The sequence below is a fragment of the Cherax quadricarinatus genome, chromosome 23 (assembly GCF_038502225.1).
Source record: "Cherax quadricarinatus isolate ZL_2023a chromosome 23, ASM3850222v1, whole genome shotgun sequence".
In the NCBI taxonomy this organism is placed as follows: domain Eukaryota; kingdom Metazoa; phylum Arthropoda; class Malacostraca; order Decapoda; family Parastacidae; genus Cherax; species Cherax quadricarinatus.
In genome coordinates this window covers 43,629,073-43,646,410 of record NC_091314.1, presented here as the reverse complement: position 1 = coordinate 43,646,410, position 17,338 = coordinate 43,629,073, and positions in this window count along the sequence as shown.

Below are 17,338 nucleotides of genomic sequence, written 5' to 3'. Positions count from 1 at the left end.
GTCATGTGCAGGCGAGTGTCTGCTTGACCTTGTCATGTGCAGGCGAGTGTCTGCATGACCTTGTCATGTGCAGGCGAGTGTCTGCTTGACCTTGTCATGTGCAGGCGAGTGTCTGCTTGACCTTGTCATGTGCAGGCGAGTGTCTGCATGACCTTATCATGTGCAGGCGAGTGTCTGCATGACCTTGTCATGTGCAGGCGAGTGTCTGCTTGACCTTGTCATGTGCAGGCGAGTGTCTGCATGACCTTGTCATGTGCAGGCGAGTGTCTGCTTGACCTTGTCATGTGCAGGCGAGTGTCTGCATGACATTGTCATGTGCAGGCGAGTGTCTGCATTACCTTGTCATGTGCAGGCGAGTGTCTGCATGACCTTGTCATGTGCAGGCGAGTGTCTGCATGACCTTGTCATGTGCAGGCGAGTGTCTGCTTGACCTTGTCATGTGCTTTCGAGTGTCTGCATGACCTTGTCATGTGCAGGCGAGTGTCTGCATGACCTTGTCATGTGCAGGCGAGTGTCTGCATGACCTTGTCATGTGCAGGCGAGTGTCTGCATGACCTTGTCATGTGCAGGCGAGTGTCTGCATGACCTTGTCATGTGCAGGCGAGTGTCTGCATGACCTTGTCATGTGCAGGCGAGTGTCTGCATGACCTTGTCATGTGCAGGCGAGTGTCTGCTTGACCTTGTCATGTGCAGGCGAGTGTCTGCATGACCTTGTCATGTGCAGGCGAGTGTCTGCTTGACCTTGTCATGTGCAGGCGAGTGTCTGCATGACCTTGTCATGTGCAGGCGAGTGTCTGCTTGACCTTGTCATGTGCAGGCGAGTGTCTGCATGACCTTGTCATGTGCAGGCGAGTGTCTGCATGACCTTGTCATGTGCAGGCGAGTGTCTGCATGACCTTGTCATGTGCAGGCGAGTGTCTGCTTGACCTTGTCATGTGCAGGCGAGTGTCTGCTTGACCTTGTCATGTGCAGGCGAGTGTCTGCATGACCTTGTCATGTGCAGGCGAGTGTCTGCTTGACCTTGTCATGTGCAGGCGAGTGTCTGCTTGACCTTGTCATGTGCAGGCGAGTGTCTGCATGACCGTGATGAACGAACATTCAATTACGAAATGTGGTGTTCGCATCTTGTGAAAACTTTAAGCTTAGGATGGATGGTCTTATGGAAGAGTGATGGGGAGAAGAAGTGGGATGGAAGAGTGATGGGGAGAAGAAGTGGGATGGAAGAGTGATGGGGAGAAGAAGTGGGATGGGGGAAAACTGCCGGTAATGGGTGGGTGGGGAAGAAGGAGTGAGGATCTGTAATGTGTTGGGGGGGGGGGAAAGAGGGGTAGGAAATAGAGGGTCTGAGGAGAGAGTCAAGCATGGAGGTGCTGGGCTGCTGCTCACTTCCGGTGTGTGACCCCGCTATCGTCGCCGCAGCCGCCGCCGCCGCCGCCGTCATCACCACCGCCGCTACCGCCAACAAGTGCGGAAAGGCAGAGGCTTTCTAATCACAGAACATTAGTTGGGTCAAACCACAAATCACTAAAGTTGTGAGAAGACCATCAGAGCAGAGGAGCAGCAGGAAGCGTACCTGACACCTGTAATACGTCTCTTTAGTGTCGTACGTCAGTAACGCCAGACATTTAGTGTCGTACGTCTGTAACTTCATACATTTAGTGTCGTACGTCAGTAACATTGTACATTTAGTGTCGTATGTCAGTAACGTCAGACATCTAGTGTTGTGCATCAGTAACTTCGTGCATCAAGTGTCGTACGTCATTGACGTCAGACATCTAGTGTCTTACGTCAGTAACGTTAGACATCTAGTGTCGTACGTCAGTAAATTCATACATTTAGTGTCGTACGTCAGTAACATCAGATATCAAGTATCGTATGTCAATAAAGTCAGACATCCAGTGTCGTGCATCAGTAATGACATGCATCTAGTGTCGTACGTCAGTAACGTCAGGCATCTAGTGTCGTACATCAGTAACGTCAGACATCTAGTGTCGTACGTCAGTAAGTCAGACATCTAGTGTTGTGCGTCAGTAACGTCAGACATCTAGTGTCGCACGTCAGTAACGTCAGACATCTAGTGTCGCACGTCAGTAACGTCAGACATCTAGTGTCGCACGTCAGTAACGTCAGACATCTAGTGTCGCACGTCAGTAACGTCAGACATCTAGTGTCGCACGTCAGTAACGTCCGATATCTAGTGTCGCACGTCAGTAACGTCAGACATCTAGTGTCGCACGTCAGTAACGTCAGACATCTAGTGTCGCACGTCAGTAACGTCAGACATCTAGTGTCGCACGTCAGTAACGTCAGACATCTAGTGTCGCACGTCAGTAACGTCAGACATCTAGTGTCGCACGTCATTAACGTCAGACATCTAGTGTCGCACGTCAGTAACGTCAGACATCTAGTGTCGCACGTCATTAACGTCAGACATCTAGTGTCGCACGTCATTAACGTCAGACATCTAGTGTCGCACGTCAGTAACGTCAGACATCTAGTGCCGCACGTCATTAACGTCAGACATCATTATAACATATCAACTGTATACTGAGTGACTGATGAGATGTCACTTTGAACCACCATGATGAAGCGGGTGAACCCTGCTGCACCAGGTGAACCCTGCTGCACCAGGTGAACCCTGCTGCACCACGTGAACCCTGATGCACCACGTGAACCCTGCTGCACCAGGTGAACCCTGCTGCACCACGTGAACCCTGATGCACCACGTGAACCCTGCTGCACCAGGTGAACCCTGCTGCACCACGTGAACCCTGATGCACCACGTGAACCCTGCTGCACCAGGTGAACCCTGATGCACCAGGTGAACCCTGATGCACCACGTGAACCCTGCTGCACCACGTGAACCCTGCTGCACCACGTGAACCCTGCTGCACCAGGTGAACCCTGCTACACCAGGTGAACCCTGCTACGCCAGGTGAACCCTGCTACACCAGGTGAACCCTGCTACGCCAGGTGAACCCTGCTGCACTACGTGAACCCTGCTGCAACAGGTGAACCCTGCTACACCAGGTGAGCCCTGCTGCACCAGGTGAACGCTGCTGCACCAGGTGAACCCTGCTGCACCAGGTGAACCCTGCTGCACCAGGTGAACCCTGCTGCACTACGTGAACCCTACTACACCAGGTGAACCCTGCTGCACCAGGTGAAACCTGCTGCACTACGTGAACCCTGCTGCACCAGGTGAACCCTGCTGCACTACGTGAACTCTGCTGCAACAGGTGAACCCTGCTACACCAGGTGAACCCTGTTACACCAGGTGAACCCTGCTGCACTACGTGAACTCTGCTGCAACAGGTGAACCCTGCTACACCAGGTGAACCCTGCTACACCAGGTGAACCCTGCTACACCAGGTGAACCCTGCTACACCAGGTGAACCCTGCTGCACCAGGTGAACCCTGCTACACCAGGTGAACCCTGCTACACCAGGTGAACCCTGCTACACCAGGTGAACCCTGCTGCACCAGGTGAACCTTCTGCACCAGGTGAACCTTGTTGCACCAGGTGAACCTTGTTGCACCAGGTGAACCTTGTTGCACCAGGTGAACCCTGCTGCAACAGGTTAACCCTGCTGCACCAGGTGAACCTTGTTGCACCAGGTGAACATTGTTGCACCAGGTGAACCCTGCTGCAACAGGTGAACCCTGCTACACCAGGTGAACCTTGCTGCACCAGGTGAACCTTGCTGCACCAGGTGAACCCTGCTGCACCAGGTGAACCTTGCTGCACCACGTGAACCCTGCTGCACCAGGTGAACCCTGTTGCACCAGGACAACCCTGTTACACCAGGTGAACCCTGCTGCACCATGAGAACCCTGCTGCACCAGGTGAACCCTGCTGCACCAGGTGAACCCTGCTGCACCAGGTGAACCCTACTACACCAGGTGAACCCTGCTGCACCAGGTGAACCCTGTTGCACCAGGTGAACCCTGTTGCACCAGGTGTGGGTGTGCTGAGTTGCCACCTGGAGCCCCGGGATTCGAGCCCACTGGAAGCCTTGAATACACAACGCATGACTTCTTGCATACCAGCGACCACTAGTTTGAACCTCTTAGTGAGAACCCTAGGTAACAATGTTGCCAGGTAAGAACAACACTGTTTCTCCTTGACAGGTCCGGGTGACTGTCAAGGAGAATCTACTCCGCTACTCTAGAAATATTGTCCTTCGTCTCACTAAACCTACAAAATAAACACATGAACATTCTTTACAGGTTTCCTGGTACTTTAAAAAAAATACAATAAACCTCTCAACATGAGCAATAAATCTTGACTTCAGGCAATGTTTCTTGTAAGTTTTAACTCGCAGTTACACACACGGTGCGGAGGAGAGATGCATGATAGTTACACACACGGTGCGGAGGAGAGATGCATGATAGTTACACACACGGTGCGGAGGAGAGAGGCATGATAGTTACACACACGGTGCGGAGGAGAGAGGCATGATAGTTACACACACGGTGCGGAGGAGAGAGGCATGATAGTATGTAACTCACGAAGTCGTAATGACACGAGTCATGTTGACGGCTTTGAGTGGACTTGAGCTAGAGTTCGTCACGGCCACGCTGGCGGGAGATTCGTCTTTAAAAACTTGCATTTGTGGTCACAGTGGTGCCTGTGTTAACCTTCCTATTGCGTATAAATATACCTAGTTGGATGAATCTTGTAGCCAGCTGGTCCAGTGGCTAACGTGTCAGTCTGGAGTTTTATGACTCTCTGATCGCGGGTTCTAACCCCACCGGTGGTATATACCTGGAAAGCACTCGAGGGCCTGGTTCCCAATCTGCACACAGCCATAACAACATACTGGAGTGAGAGATATGGGAGGAAGTGTAAAATAAACCCAGTGAGGAGCAGGGGTGCGGTGGGGACAATAAGGAAACACTGTATCAACATCCTGGGTCCTAGATTATTCAACATCTTACCAGAAGATATTAGAAACACGGCTGGAACAAGTGTACACGCCTTCAAGAGGAAACTGGACAAGTATGTTCACCAGGTGCAAGATCAACCAGGCTGTGAGGGATATGTGGGACAGCGAGCCTCCAGCAGCAACAGCCTGGTTGGCCAGGCAAGCACCAGAAGAGCCTGGTTTTGCTCCGAGAGTAGTGAAACTCTCGAAACTCTTCAAAGGTATAAGGTAAAGTATTTCTCAGCAAACGACATCAGACAATACCTCAGAAACTGGGGGTGAAGTCGCAGGATCGTAAGTTCCTACAATTTACACAGTGTATCCTGGAGCGTCACAGCCCAGAGGTGAACACCAGGAAGGAAGAAAAAATAAGGCGTTGGTTGCAGCGCTCTGGGGAAAGTTCTTTAAGAACTAACATTAGCACCCACATCAGTGGTGGTGCGCAGATATAATGACGGGAGAACCTGGCTTGGGGGACTCAACGCAGTTCTCTTATAGTCAGTCACCGTAAGAAGTTGTAACAGTAGTTACACCAGACGTTGTAGAATGCCTCCGTGAGCTCAACGCTAATCTGGTCGAGTCAGTCACTGCGAGACCAGTTATAATCGTTACACCATACGCTGAAGTCACCAAGGTCAATTGAATTCAGTTCCTTATCCTGAAATCAGTATGTAAACCGCCTAAATTGCCACCATTCTCATTTCCCTGAGAGCGTAGAAACTACGCTACAAGCTACCTGCAAGAAGGTCAATGACTGTGCAAAGCGTTACGTTAATGGACTTTAATTAAAGTATTCATTTAGAACTGCTTTGTTGAAGACGTTTCGATCCTTTGACATTGATCATTATAAATGCAATTTAATTGCAGTGATAAATGTCCACCGACAGAAACGTTTTCAATAGAAGTGTCATAAATAAATGCATTAGTGCCCATTTTCGTCGCGGTGTCACACAATACATCAGAGCCCTGGACAAATATTAACGCCTGATCAGATCAGCTCCTGAGACACTGACTAGGCCGTACAGGCCTGGATATAATTCGCCCCCTCCATCCCCCTCCCCTCCCTCCTCACCGTTGTTACAGATCAAATTAGAAAGCGGTCTTAACGGGTTGTCTGTAGTCTTAAGAAATACCATTAGGAAGACAAACACTTGTGCTGGCCTGTCAAGCTCTGGAATTTGTGGGAGTTACAGTGTTGTGTGCCTGCACCTGCGCAAGTCTCTCTCGTCGGCCGGGTTATAAATCTTCCTTCTTACACCGGACGCAGCCACTGAAACTAATGTATTATAGAGGAAAAAACAAAGCATTAACGGTAGCAAGAGTAGGAGGAGGTAGAGGGATAAAAGTAACGGAGTAAGGAGGGAGGAAGGAGAGTGTTGAAGGAAGGAAACAGAAAGCTGAGGCTGATAATAAGCTCCAGCATCACCCTAAGAAGTACTGTTGTTTGTTATAAAATTAACTCTACAATAAACGTACTGTTAGGGATAAGCTGTAGATTTACGTTTCTGTTCCCCAATAAAGGAATTAGCGCACATCCTTACATCCCGCCCTTGAAGAGCATCATAACAGACGCTTCAAGTGACCAAGAGCTTGGGGATACAAAAAAAACAGGTTCTGAACCTGTCTGGCGCCTTAATGATACACACACAAACCTCAAAATTTTCATAGATCTTTACAATACCCTTAATAATTGCGAAAAATCCCTGAATTACTTCGCAGTTGTGAAGAGAACAGCATCAGTGATTGCTAAGAAATATTAATAACGCTGAGAGGTAAACTACAGCGGTAAATGATTCTACTGATGATGGCTTTTGTTCGGACCCGAAATGTAAAGTCGCTACATAATAGTGAAAAATTAAATACAATGATTCTGTTTCACAAAGTTGGGAATATTTGTAATAACATTATACACCAGACTACATCATACACCAGACTACATCATACACCAGACTACATCATACACCAGACTACATCATACACCAGACTACATCATACACCAGACTACATCATACACCAGACTACATCATACACCAGACTACATCATACACCAGACTACATCATACACCAGACTACATCATACACCAGACTACATCATACACCAGACTACATCATACACCAGACTATCATACACCAGACTACATCATACACCAGACTACATCATACACCAGACTACATCATACACCAGACTACATCATACACCAGACTACATCATACAGCAGACTACATCATACACCAGACTACATCATACAGCAGACTACTTTATACACCAGACTACATCATACACCAGACTACATCACACAGCAGACTACATCATACAGCAGACTACATCATACACCAGACTACATCATACACCAGACTACATCATACACCAGACTACATCATACACCAGACTACATCATACACCAGACTACATCATACACCAGACTACATCATACACCAGACTACATCATACACCAGACATCATACACCAGACTACATAATACACCAGACTACATCATACACCAGACTACATCATACACCAGACTACATCATACACCAGACTACATCATATACCAGACTACAACATCATACACCAGACTACAACATCATACACCAGACTACAACATCATAAACCAGACTACAACATCATACACCAGACTACAACATCATACACCAGACTACAACATCATACACCAGACTACAACATCATACACCAGACTACATCATACACCAGACTACAACATCATACACCAGACTACAACATCATACACCAGACTACAACATCATACACCAGAATACAACATCATACACCAGACTACAACATCATACACCAGACTACAACATCATACACCAGACTACAACATCATACACCAGAATACACCAGACTACAACATCATACACCAGACTACAACATCATACACCAGACTACAACATCATACACCAGACTACAACATCATACACCAGACTACAACATCATACACCAGACTACAACATCATACACCAGACTACAACATCATACACCAGACTACAACATCATACACCAGACTACAACATCATACACCAGACTACAACATCATACACCAGACTACAACATCATACACCAGAATACAACATCATACACCAGACTACAACATCATACACCAGACTACAACATCATACACCAGACTACAACATCATACACCAGAATACAACATCATACACCAGAATACAACATCATACACCAGAATACAACATCATACACCAGAATACAACATCATACACCAGACTACATCATACACCAGAATATACATCATACACCAGACTACAACATCATACACCAGAATACAACATCATACACCAGAATACAACATCATACACCAGAATACAACATCATACACCAGAATACAACATCATACACCAGAATACAACATCATACACCAGAATACAACATCATACACCAGAATACAACATCATACACCAGAATACAACATCATACACCAGAATACAACACTGAAGAACATCATGTTACTGTATCAGGAAGTATAAGCTAAGAGTTGAAGATGTTCAGCTAGAAGTCAGGTCACAGTGTAGTAGAGAGCGTGTGAACCAGGTCACAGTGTAGTAGAGAGCGTGTGAACCAGGTCACAGTGTAGTAGAGACCGTGTGAACCAGGTCACAGTGTAGTAGAGACCGTGTGAACCAGGTCACAGTGTAGTAGAGACCGTGTGAACCAGGTCACAGTGTAGTAGAGAGCGTGTGAACCAGGTCACAGTGTAGTAGAGACCGTGTGAACCAGGTCACAGTGTAGTAGAGACCGTGTGAACCAGGTCACAGTGTAGTAGAGAGCGTGTGAACCAGGTCACAGTGTAGTAGAGACCGTGTGAACCAGGTCACAGTGTAGTAGAGAGCGTGTGAACCAGGTCACAGTGTAGTAGAGAGCGTGGTAGAGCGTGTGAACCAGGTCACAGTGTAGTAGAGAGCGTGGTAGAGCGTGTGAACCAGGTCACAGTGTAGTAGAGAGCGTGCTAGAGCGTGTGAACCAGGTCACAGTGTAGTAGAGAGCGTGCTAGAGCGTGTGAACCAGGTCACAGTGTAGTAGAGAGCGTGGTAGAGCGTGTGAACCAGGTCACAGTGTAGTAGAGAGCGTGGTAGAGCGTGTGAACCAGGTCACAGTGTAGTAGAGAGCGTGGTAGAGCGTGTGAACCAGGTCACAGTGTAGTAGAGAGCGTGCTAGAGCGTGTGAACCAGGTCACAGTGTAGTAGAGAGCGTGCTAGAGCGTGTGACCAGGTCACAGTGTAGTAGAGAGCGTGGTAGAGCGTGTGAACCAGGTCACAGTGTAGTAGAGAGCGTGCTAGAGCGTGTGAACCAGGTCACAGTGTAGTAGAGAGCGTGCTAGAGCGTGTGAACCAGGTCACAGTGTAGTAGAGAGCGTGGTAGAGCGTGTGAACCAGGTCACAGTGTAGTAGAGAGCGTGGTAGAGCGTGTGAACCAGGTCACAGTGTAGTAGAGAGCGTGGTAGAGCGTGTGAACCAGGTCACAGTGTAGTAGAGAGCGTGCTAGAGCGTGTGAACCAGGTCACAGTGTAGTAGAGAGCGTGCTAGAGCGTGTGAACCAGGTCACAGTGTAGTAGAGAGCGTGGTAGAGCGTGTGAACCAGGTCACAGTGTAGTAGAGAGCGTGCTAGAGCGTGTGAACCAGGTCACAGTGTAGTAGAGAGCGTGCTAGAGCGTGTGAACCAGGTCACAGTGTAGTAGAGAGCGTGGTAGAGCGTGTGAACCAGGTCACAGTGTAGTAGAGAGCGTGCTAGAGCGTGTGAACCAGGTCACAGTGTAGTAGAGAGCGTGCTAGAGCGTGTGAACCAGGTCACAGTGTAGTAGAGAGCGTGGTAGAGCGTGTGAACCAGGTCACAGTGTAGTAGAGAGCGTGGTAGAGCGTGTGAACCAGGTCACAGTGTAGTAGAGAGCGTGGTAGAGCGTGTGAACCAGGTCACAGTGTAGTAGAGAGCGTGCTAGAGCGTGTGAACCAGGTCACAGTGTAGTAGAGAGCGTGCTAGAGCGTGTGAACCAGGTCACAGTGTAGTAGAGAGCGTGGTAGAGCGTGTGAACCAGGTCACAGTGTAGTAGAGAGCGTGGTAGAGCGTGTGAACCAGGTCACAGTGCAGTAGAGAGCGTGGTAGAGCGTGTGAACCAGGTCACAGTGTAGTAGAGAGCGTGGTAGAGCGTGTGAACCAGGTGACAGTGTAGTAGAGAGAGTGGTAGAGCGTGTGAACCAGGTCACAGTGTAGTAGAGAGCGTGGTAGAGCGTGTGAACCAGGTCACAGTGTAGTAGAGAGCGTGGTAGAGCGTGTGAACCAGGTCACAGAATAGTAGAGAGCGTGGTAGAGCGTGTGAACCAGGTCACAGTGTAGTAGAGAGCGTGTGAACCAGGTCACAGTGTAGTAGAGAGCGTGTGAACCAGGTCACAGTGTAGTAGAGAGCGTGTGAACCAGGTCACAGAATAGTAGAAAGCGTGGTAGACCGTGTGAACCAGGTCACAGTGAAGTAGAGAGCGTGGTAGAGCGTGTGAACCAGGTCACAGTGTAGTAGAGCGTGGTAGATCGTGTGAACCAGGTCACAGTGTAGTAGAGAGCGTGCTAGAGCGTGTGAACCAGGTCACAGTGTAGTAGAGAGCGTGGTAGAGCGTGTGAACCAGGTCACAGTGTAGTAGAGAGCGTGGTAGAGCGTGTGAACCAGGTCACAGTGTAGTAGAGAGCGTGGTAGAGCGTGTGAACCAGGTCACAGTTTAGTAGAGAGCGTGGTAGAGCGTGTGAACCAGGTCACAGTGTAGTAGAGAGCGTGGTAGAGCGTGTGAACCAGGTCACAGTGTAGTAGAGAGCGTGGTAGAGCGTGTGAACCAGGTCACAGTGTAGTAGAGAGCGTGGTAGAGCGTGTGAACCAGGTCACAGTTTAGTAGAGAGCGTGGTAGAGCGTGTGAACCAGGTCACAGTGTAGTAGAGAGCGTGGTAGAGCGTGTGAACCAGGTCACAGTGTAGTAGAGAGCATTGTAGAGCGAGTGAACCAGGTCACAGTGTAGTAGAGAGCGTGGTAGAGCGTGTGAACCAGGTCACAGTGTAGTAGAGAGCGTGGTAGAGCGTGTGAACCAGGTCACAGTGTAGTAGAGAGCGTGGTAGAGCGTGTGAACCAGGTCACAGTGTAGTAGAGAGCGTGGTAGAGCGTGTGAACCAGGTCACAGTGTAGTAGAGAGCGTGGTAGAGCGTGTGAACCAGGTCGTCCACACTGTGTGTGTTCTTACAGGTGCACCACTTACCAGTGTTCTTACAGGTGCACCACTTACCAGTGTTCTTACAGGTGCACCACTTACCAGTGTTCTTACAGGTGCACCACTTACCAGTGTTCTTACAGGTGCACCACTTACCAGTGTTCTTACAGGTGCACCACTTACCAGTGCCAGTCTTGTAAGAGCTACTTGTTCCCACCTTGTTAATAAACCATAGTACTTTTTCTCACCTTGTTAAAGCACGGTACTTGTTCTCTCCTTGTTAAACCACACTACTTTTTCTCCATTTCTTTTTCGACACTACTTGTTTTTTCTGTGTTAAACCACACTACTTGTTCTCTCCTTGTTAAACCACGGTCCTTGTTCTCTCCTTGTTAAACCATTGTACTTGTTCTCTCCTTGTTAAACCACGGTCCTTGTTCTCTCCTTCTTAAACTACAGTACTTGGTCTCTCCTTGTTAAACCACGGTAATTTAGCGACCTTCTGTCTTGAGACCCTTCAATTCATCTCCTTGACGAGGCCTGGTCATGGACCGGGTCGCGGGGGCGTTGACCCCCGGAAGACCCTCCCTCCATGTGAGCAGCTACTTGTGTGGACGCAGGTGTTTATCACTGAACCTCAGCGAGTCTTCACTGTCCTACTGCAGTGCTGCATTCATCTCATCTCTCACCATGATACATATCTCTGATGAGTTCCGAGAGTTCTTCTATTCCCAGAGCCCGGTCATGGGTCAGGCTTGTCTGGTGCTTGCCTGGTCAACCAGGGTGTTGCTGCTGGAGGCCCGCGGACCGATATGTCCATCACAGCCTGGTTGATCTGACACCTGGTGAAGATACTTGGCCAGCTTCCTCTTGAAGACTTGTCCCAGCAGTGTTTCTGATCTTCTGGTAAGATGTTGAATAGTCTGGGTCCAGGATATTGATACAGTGTTCCCTTATTGTGCCTACCGCACCCCTGCTTTTCACTTGGTTTATTTTGCAATTTCTCCCATATCTCTCAGTCCAGTATGTTATTATGGCAGTATGTAGATTTAGGACAAAACCCCCAGTATATATTATCATGTATATATCTCTCTCCTCCACTCCAGTGAGTACATATTTAAGACTTTAAGCTGTTCCCAGTAATTTAATTACTTTACTGGCTTTATGTGGGCCATAAACGATGTCTGTATGTGTTCCAGCTGTGATATTTCTCCTGCCCTGAACGGGGTCGTCAACACTGAGCAATATTCCAAATGAGAGAGAACTAGCTATTTGAAAAGTGTTACCAATGACATTATTTCCTTTGTTTTGAAAGTGCTTAATATAGACCCCCTTCCCCCCGTCATCCTCCTGGCTGTCGTGACCTTGGTTGTATTATGTTCTCTCAAAGGTCGACTGACATAACTGTTCCCAAGTTTTTCATGTGTTTCTTTCGTTCTATTTGATGATCCTCTTGAGTTTTCTATACAGTGTTCGTTCTGAGTTCTTCATTATTTCCAGCTGGAACTTGTCACCATATATATATATATATATATATATATATATATATATATATATATATATATATATATATATATGAAACAAAAGCATTCCTAATCATATATATATATATATATATATATATATATATATATATATATATATATATATATATATATATATATATATATATATATATTATATATATATATACCTGCAATCTTGCATAAACATGCAAGGTTGCAGGTATGTGTTGCTACTACTACTTACGCGAAGGTCACACTACACATGCATGTACAAGCATATATATACTAACCCCTCTGGGTCTTCTATTTTCTTCCAAATTCTTGTTCTTGTTTATTTCTGCTTATCTCTATGGGGAAGTGGAACAGAATTCTTCCTCCGTAAGCTATGCGTGTCGTAGAAGGCGACTAGATGCCGGGAACAATGGGCTAGTAACCTCTTCTCCTGCATAAATTACTAAAAACAAGAAAAAGAAGAACTTTATAAAAATGGGATGTTTGAATGTGCGTGGATGTAGTGCAGATGATAAGAAAGAAGTGATTGTAAAGGTTATGAATGAAAGTTGGATGTCCTAACCCTAAGCGAAACAAAGTTGAAGGAGGTAGGGAAGTTTCAGTGGGGAGAAATAAATGGGATTAAATCAAGAGAATCTGAGAGAGTTAGAGCTAAGGAAGGGATAGCAATAATGTTGAAGGATCAGTTACGAAGAGAGAAGAGGGAATATAAATGCATAAATTCAAGAATTATGTGGATTAAAATAAGGGTCGGATGTGAAAAGTGGGTCATAATAAGTGTGTATGCACCTGGAGAAGAGAGGAGTGTAGAGGAGAGAGAGATTTTGGGAGATGTTAAGCGAGTGTGTAGGAACTTTTGAGCCAAGTGTAAGAGTAATCGTGGTAGGGGACCTAAATGCTAAAGTAGGAGAAACATTTAGTGAGGGTGTGGTAGGTAAGTTTGGGGTGCCAGGTGTAAATGATAATGGGAACCCTTTGATTGAACTTTGTATAGAAAGGGATTTGGTTACAGGTAACACACATTTTAAGAAAAAGACGATAAATAAGTATATAAGATATGATGTAGGGCGACACGACAGTAGTTTGTTGGACTACATATTGGTAAAAGGTTGATGGGTAGACTTCAAGATGTACATGTTTATAGAGGGGCCACAGATATATCAGATCACTTTTTAGTTGTAGCTACAGTGAGAGTAAAAAGTAGATGGGATACAAGGAAAATAGAAGCAGCAAGTAAGAGAGAATGAAGGTTTATTAACTCAAGGAGGAGGCAGTTAGGGTAAGATATAAACAGCTATTAGAGGATAGATGGGCCAGTGAGAGTATAGGTAATGGGGTCGAAGATGTTTGGGGTAGGTTTAAGAATGTAGTGTTAGAGTGTTCAGCAGAAGTTTGTGGTTACAGAAAAGTGGGTGCGGGAGGGAAGAAGAGCAATTGGTGGAAAGATGATGTAAAGAGAGTAGTAAGAGAGAAAAAGCTAGCATATGAGAGGTTTTAACAAAACAGAAGTGATGCAAGGAGGGAGGAGTATATGGAGAGAAAAAGAGAGATTAAAGGAGTGGTGAAGCAATGTAAAAAGAGAGCAAATGAGAGAGTGGGTGAGATGTTATCAACAAATTTTGCTGAAAATAAGATAAAAGTTTTGGAGTGAGATTAATAAGTTGAGAAAGCCTAGGGAAAAAATAGATTTGTTAGTTAAAAATAGGAGAGGAGACTTACTACATGGAGAGTTACAGGTATCGGGGAGATGGAGGGAATATTTTGAGAAATTATTGAATGTTGATGAAGATAGGGAAGCTGTGATTTCGTGTATAGAGCAAGGAGGAATAACATCTTATAGGAGTGAGGAAGAACCAGTTGTGAGTGTGGGGGAAGTTCGTGAAGCAATGGGTAGAATTAAAGCGGGTAAAACAGCTGGGATTGATTGCATAAAGATAGAAATGTTAAAAGCAGGTGGGGATATAGTTTTGGAGTGGTTAGTGTTTTTATTCAATAAATGTATGGAAGAGGGTAAGAGATTGGCAGAGAGCATGCATAGTTCCTATGTATAAAGCCAAAGGGGACAAAAGAGACAGTAAAAATTGTAGGGGAATAAGTATGTTGAGTATACCTGGTAAAGTGTATGGTAGTTATTATTGATAGAATTATGAGTAACACATAGAGTAGGATAGTAGACGAACAAGGAGGCTTTAGGAAAGGAAGGGGGTGTGTAGACCAAGTGTTTACAGTGAAACACATAGGTGAACAGTATTTAAATAAGAGTAAAGATATTTTTGTGGCATTTATGGATTTGGAAAAGGCATATGATAGAGTGGATAGGGGGGCAATATGGCAGATGTTGCAAATGTATGGAATAGGAGGTAGGTTATTGAAAGCGGTGAAAAGGTTTTACGAGGATAGTGAGGCTCAGGTTAGAGTATGTAGGAGAGAGGGATGTGTGATCTCACTGTGGTTGTTCAGTATATCTATAGATGGGGTTGTAAGAGAAGTGAATGCTCGGGTGTTGGCAAGAGGTTTGGGGTTAAAAGATAAAGAATCTAACACAAAGTGGGAGTTGTCACAGTTGCTCTTTGCTGATGACACTGTGCTTTTGGGAGATTCTGAAGAGAAGTTACAGAGGTTGGTTGATGAGTTTGGTAAGGTATGTAAAAGAATGAAGTTAAAATTGAATATAAGAGTAAGGTGATGATAACAAAAAAATTAGGTAATGGAAGACTGGATATCAGATTGGAGGGACAGAGTATGGAGGAGGTGAATGTGTTCAGATATTTGGGAGTGGACATGTCAGCAGATGGGTCGATGAAGGATGAGGTGAATCATAGAATTGACGAGGTAATAAAGGTGAGAGGTGCACTGAGGAGTCTGTGGAGACAAAAAACTCTATTCATGAGAGTATAGTTATAACAATGCTCTAGTATGAGTGTGAGGCATGGGTTGTGAATATTGCAACAAGGAGAAGGCTGGAGGCAGTGGAGATATGTCTGAGGGCAATTGTCATGTGGGTTCGATAACGTGGATGGGGTAAAAATACTCACGTAGGCTGGTAGTACGTATAATATATAACGGGAAGAATGGGAAGCACCATCAGCCAACCTGCCTCTCTCTGTTCCCTATCTTAGACTGACCCACCAGTGCCTACAGGGTGAGCAGTGTTTGAAATCATGCTATGGTCAGCAGCAACATGAATAACAGTCAGTGATTCACACAGACGGTTGGTAGTGAGTCATCTACTGGTACACTGGTTACTGGTAACTGGTTACTAGGAACTGGTACTACTACTGAGAGCTCGGCGACGCTAATGTATGTCGTCCCGACATACAGCTAATACAACTAGAGACGGCAGGTGTACGGCTTGGGCTGATTCTATACAATGTCAAAGTACACAACAATTGAACATTATAACATATATAAGTAGAATATTGGAATGGAAGCTTACGTAATTGAAACTGTAATGCATTATAAGGTATAATATAGCACAACTCATCGAATGAGACTTAACATTGGGATTACACAATAGAAGTGATAAAAAAAAATTTGATCGATCGATCTGTATTCATGTGATCTACGGATTCTGAGGAAGGAATATATACAAAGAAGTGTTTAACAGAAAGGCAGATTCGGTGCACTCAAATCTAGACTGTTAACTCTCAGAATTCTTGAATACTGATAAGTTGATACTGTAATTATTTATCTATACAGGTTATTTACATTTAACCCCAACTCTGCTAGGATGAGACTGACATATGCAGAATGGGTGTCATCTCTGGGAGGATCAAACTCTGTTGCACTGGCTAACTCATGCTGTATTTGAGGCAAATCTGAATTGGTAGTTACAAATGATACTTGAGAATTTCTCAAGGTAACATTTATGAAGGAATTCAGGGAAACCAGCAGGAAACGATGAGAAATTTCAATTACTCAGATATGGTAAACATGAGGAAATTAAATCTTCATCAGAGTACAAAACAAATTCTGGCCACAAAATAGAGCGAAACACCAACGTCAAAGACCTGGGAGTGATCATGTCGGAGGATCTCACCTTCAAGGACCATAACATTGTATCAATCGCATCTGCTAGAAAAATGACAGGATGGATAATGAGAACCTTCAAAACTAGGGAGGCCAAGCCCATGATGACACTCTTCAGGTCACTTGTTCTATCTAGGCTGAAATATTGCTGCACACTAACAGCACCTTTCAAGGCAGGTGAAATTGCTGACCTAGAAAATGTACAGAGAACCTTCACGGCGCGCATAACGGAGATAAAACACCTCAATTACTGGGAGCGCTTAAGGTTCCTAAACCTGTATTCCCTGGAATGCAGGCGGGAGAGATACATGATTATATACACCTGGAAAATCCTAGAGGGACTAGTACCGAACTTGCACACCAAAATCACTCTCTACGAAAGCAAAAGACTTGGCAGACGATGCAACATCCCCCCAATGAAAAGCAGGGGGGTCACTAGCACGTTAAGAGACAATACAATAAGTGTCAGGGGCCCGAGACTGTTCAACTGCCTCCCAGCACACATAAGGGGGATTACCAACAGACCCCTGGCAGTCTTCAAGCTGGCACTGGACAAGCACCTAAAGTCGGTTCCTGACCAGCTGGGCTGTGGCTCGTACGTTGGTTTGCGTGCAACCAGCAGTAACAGCCTGGTTGATCAGGCTCTGA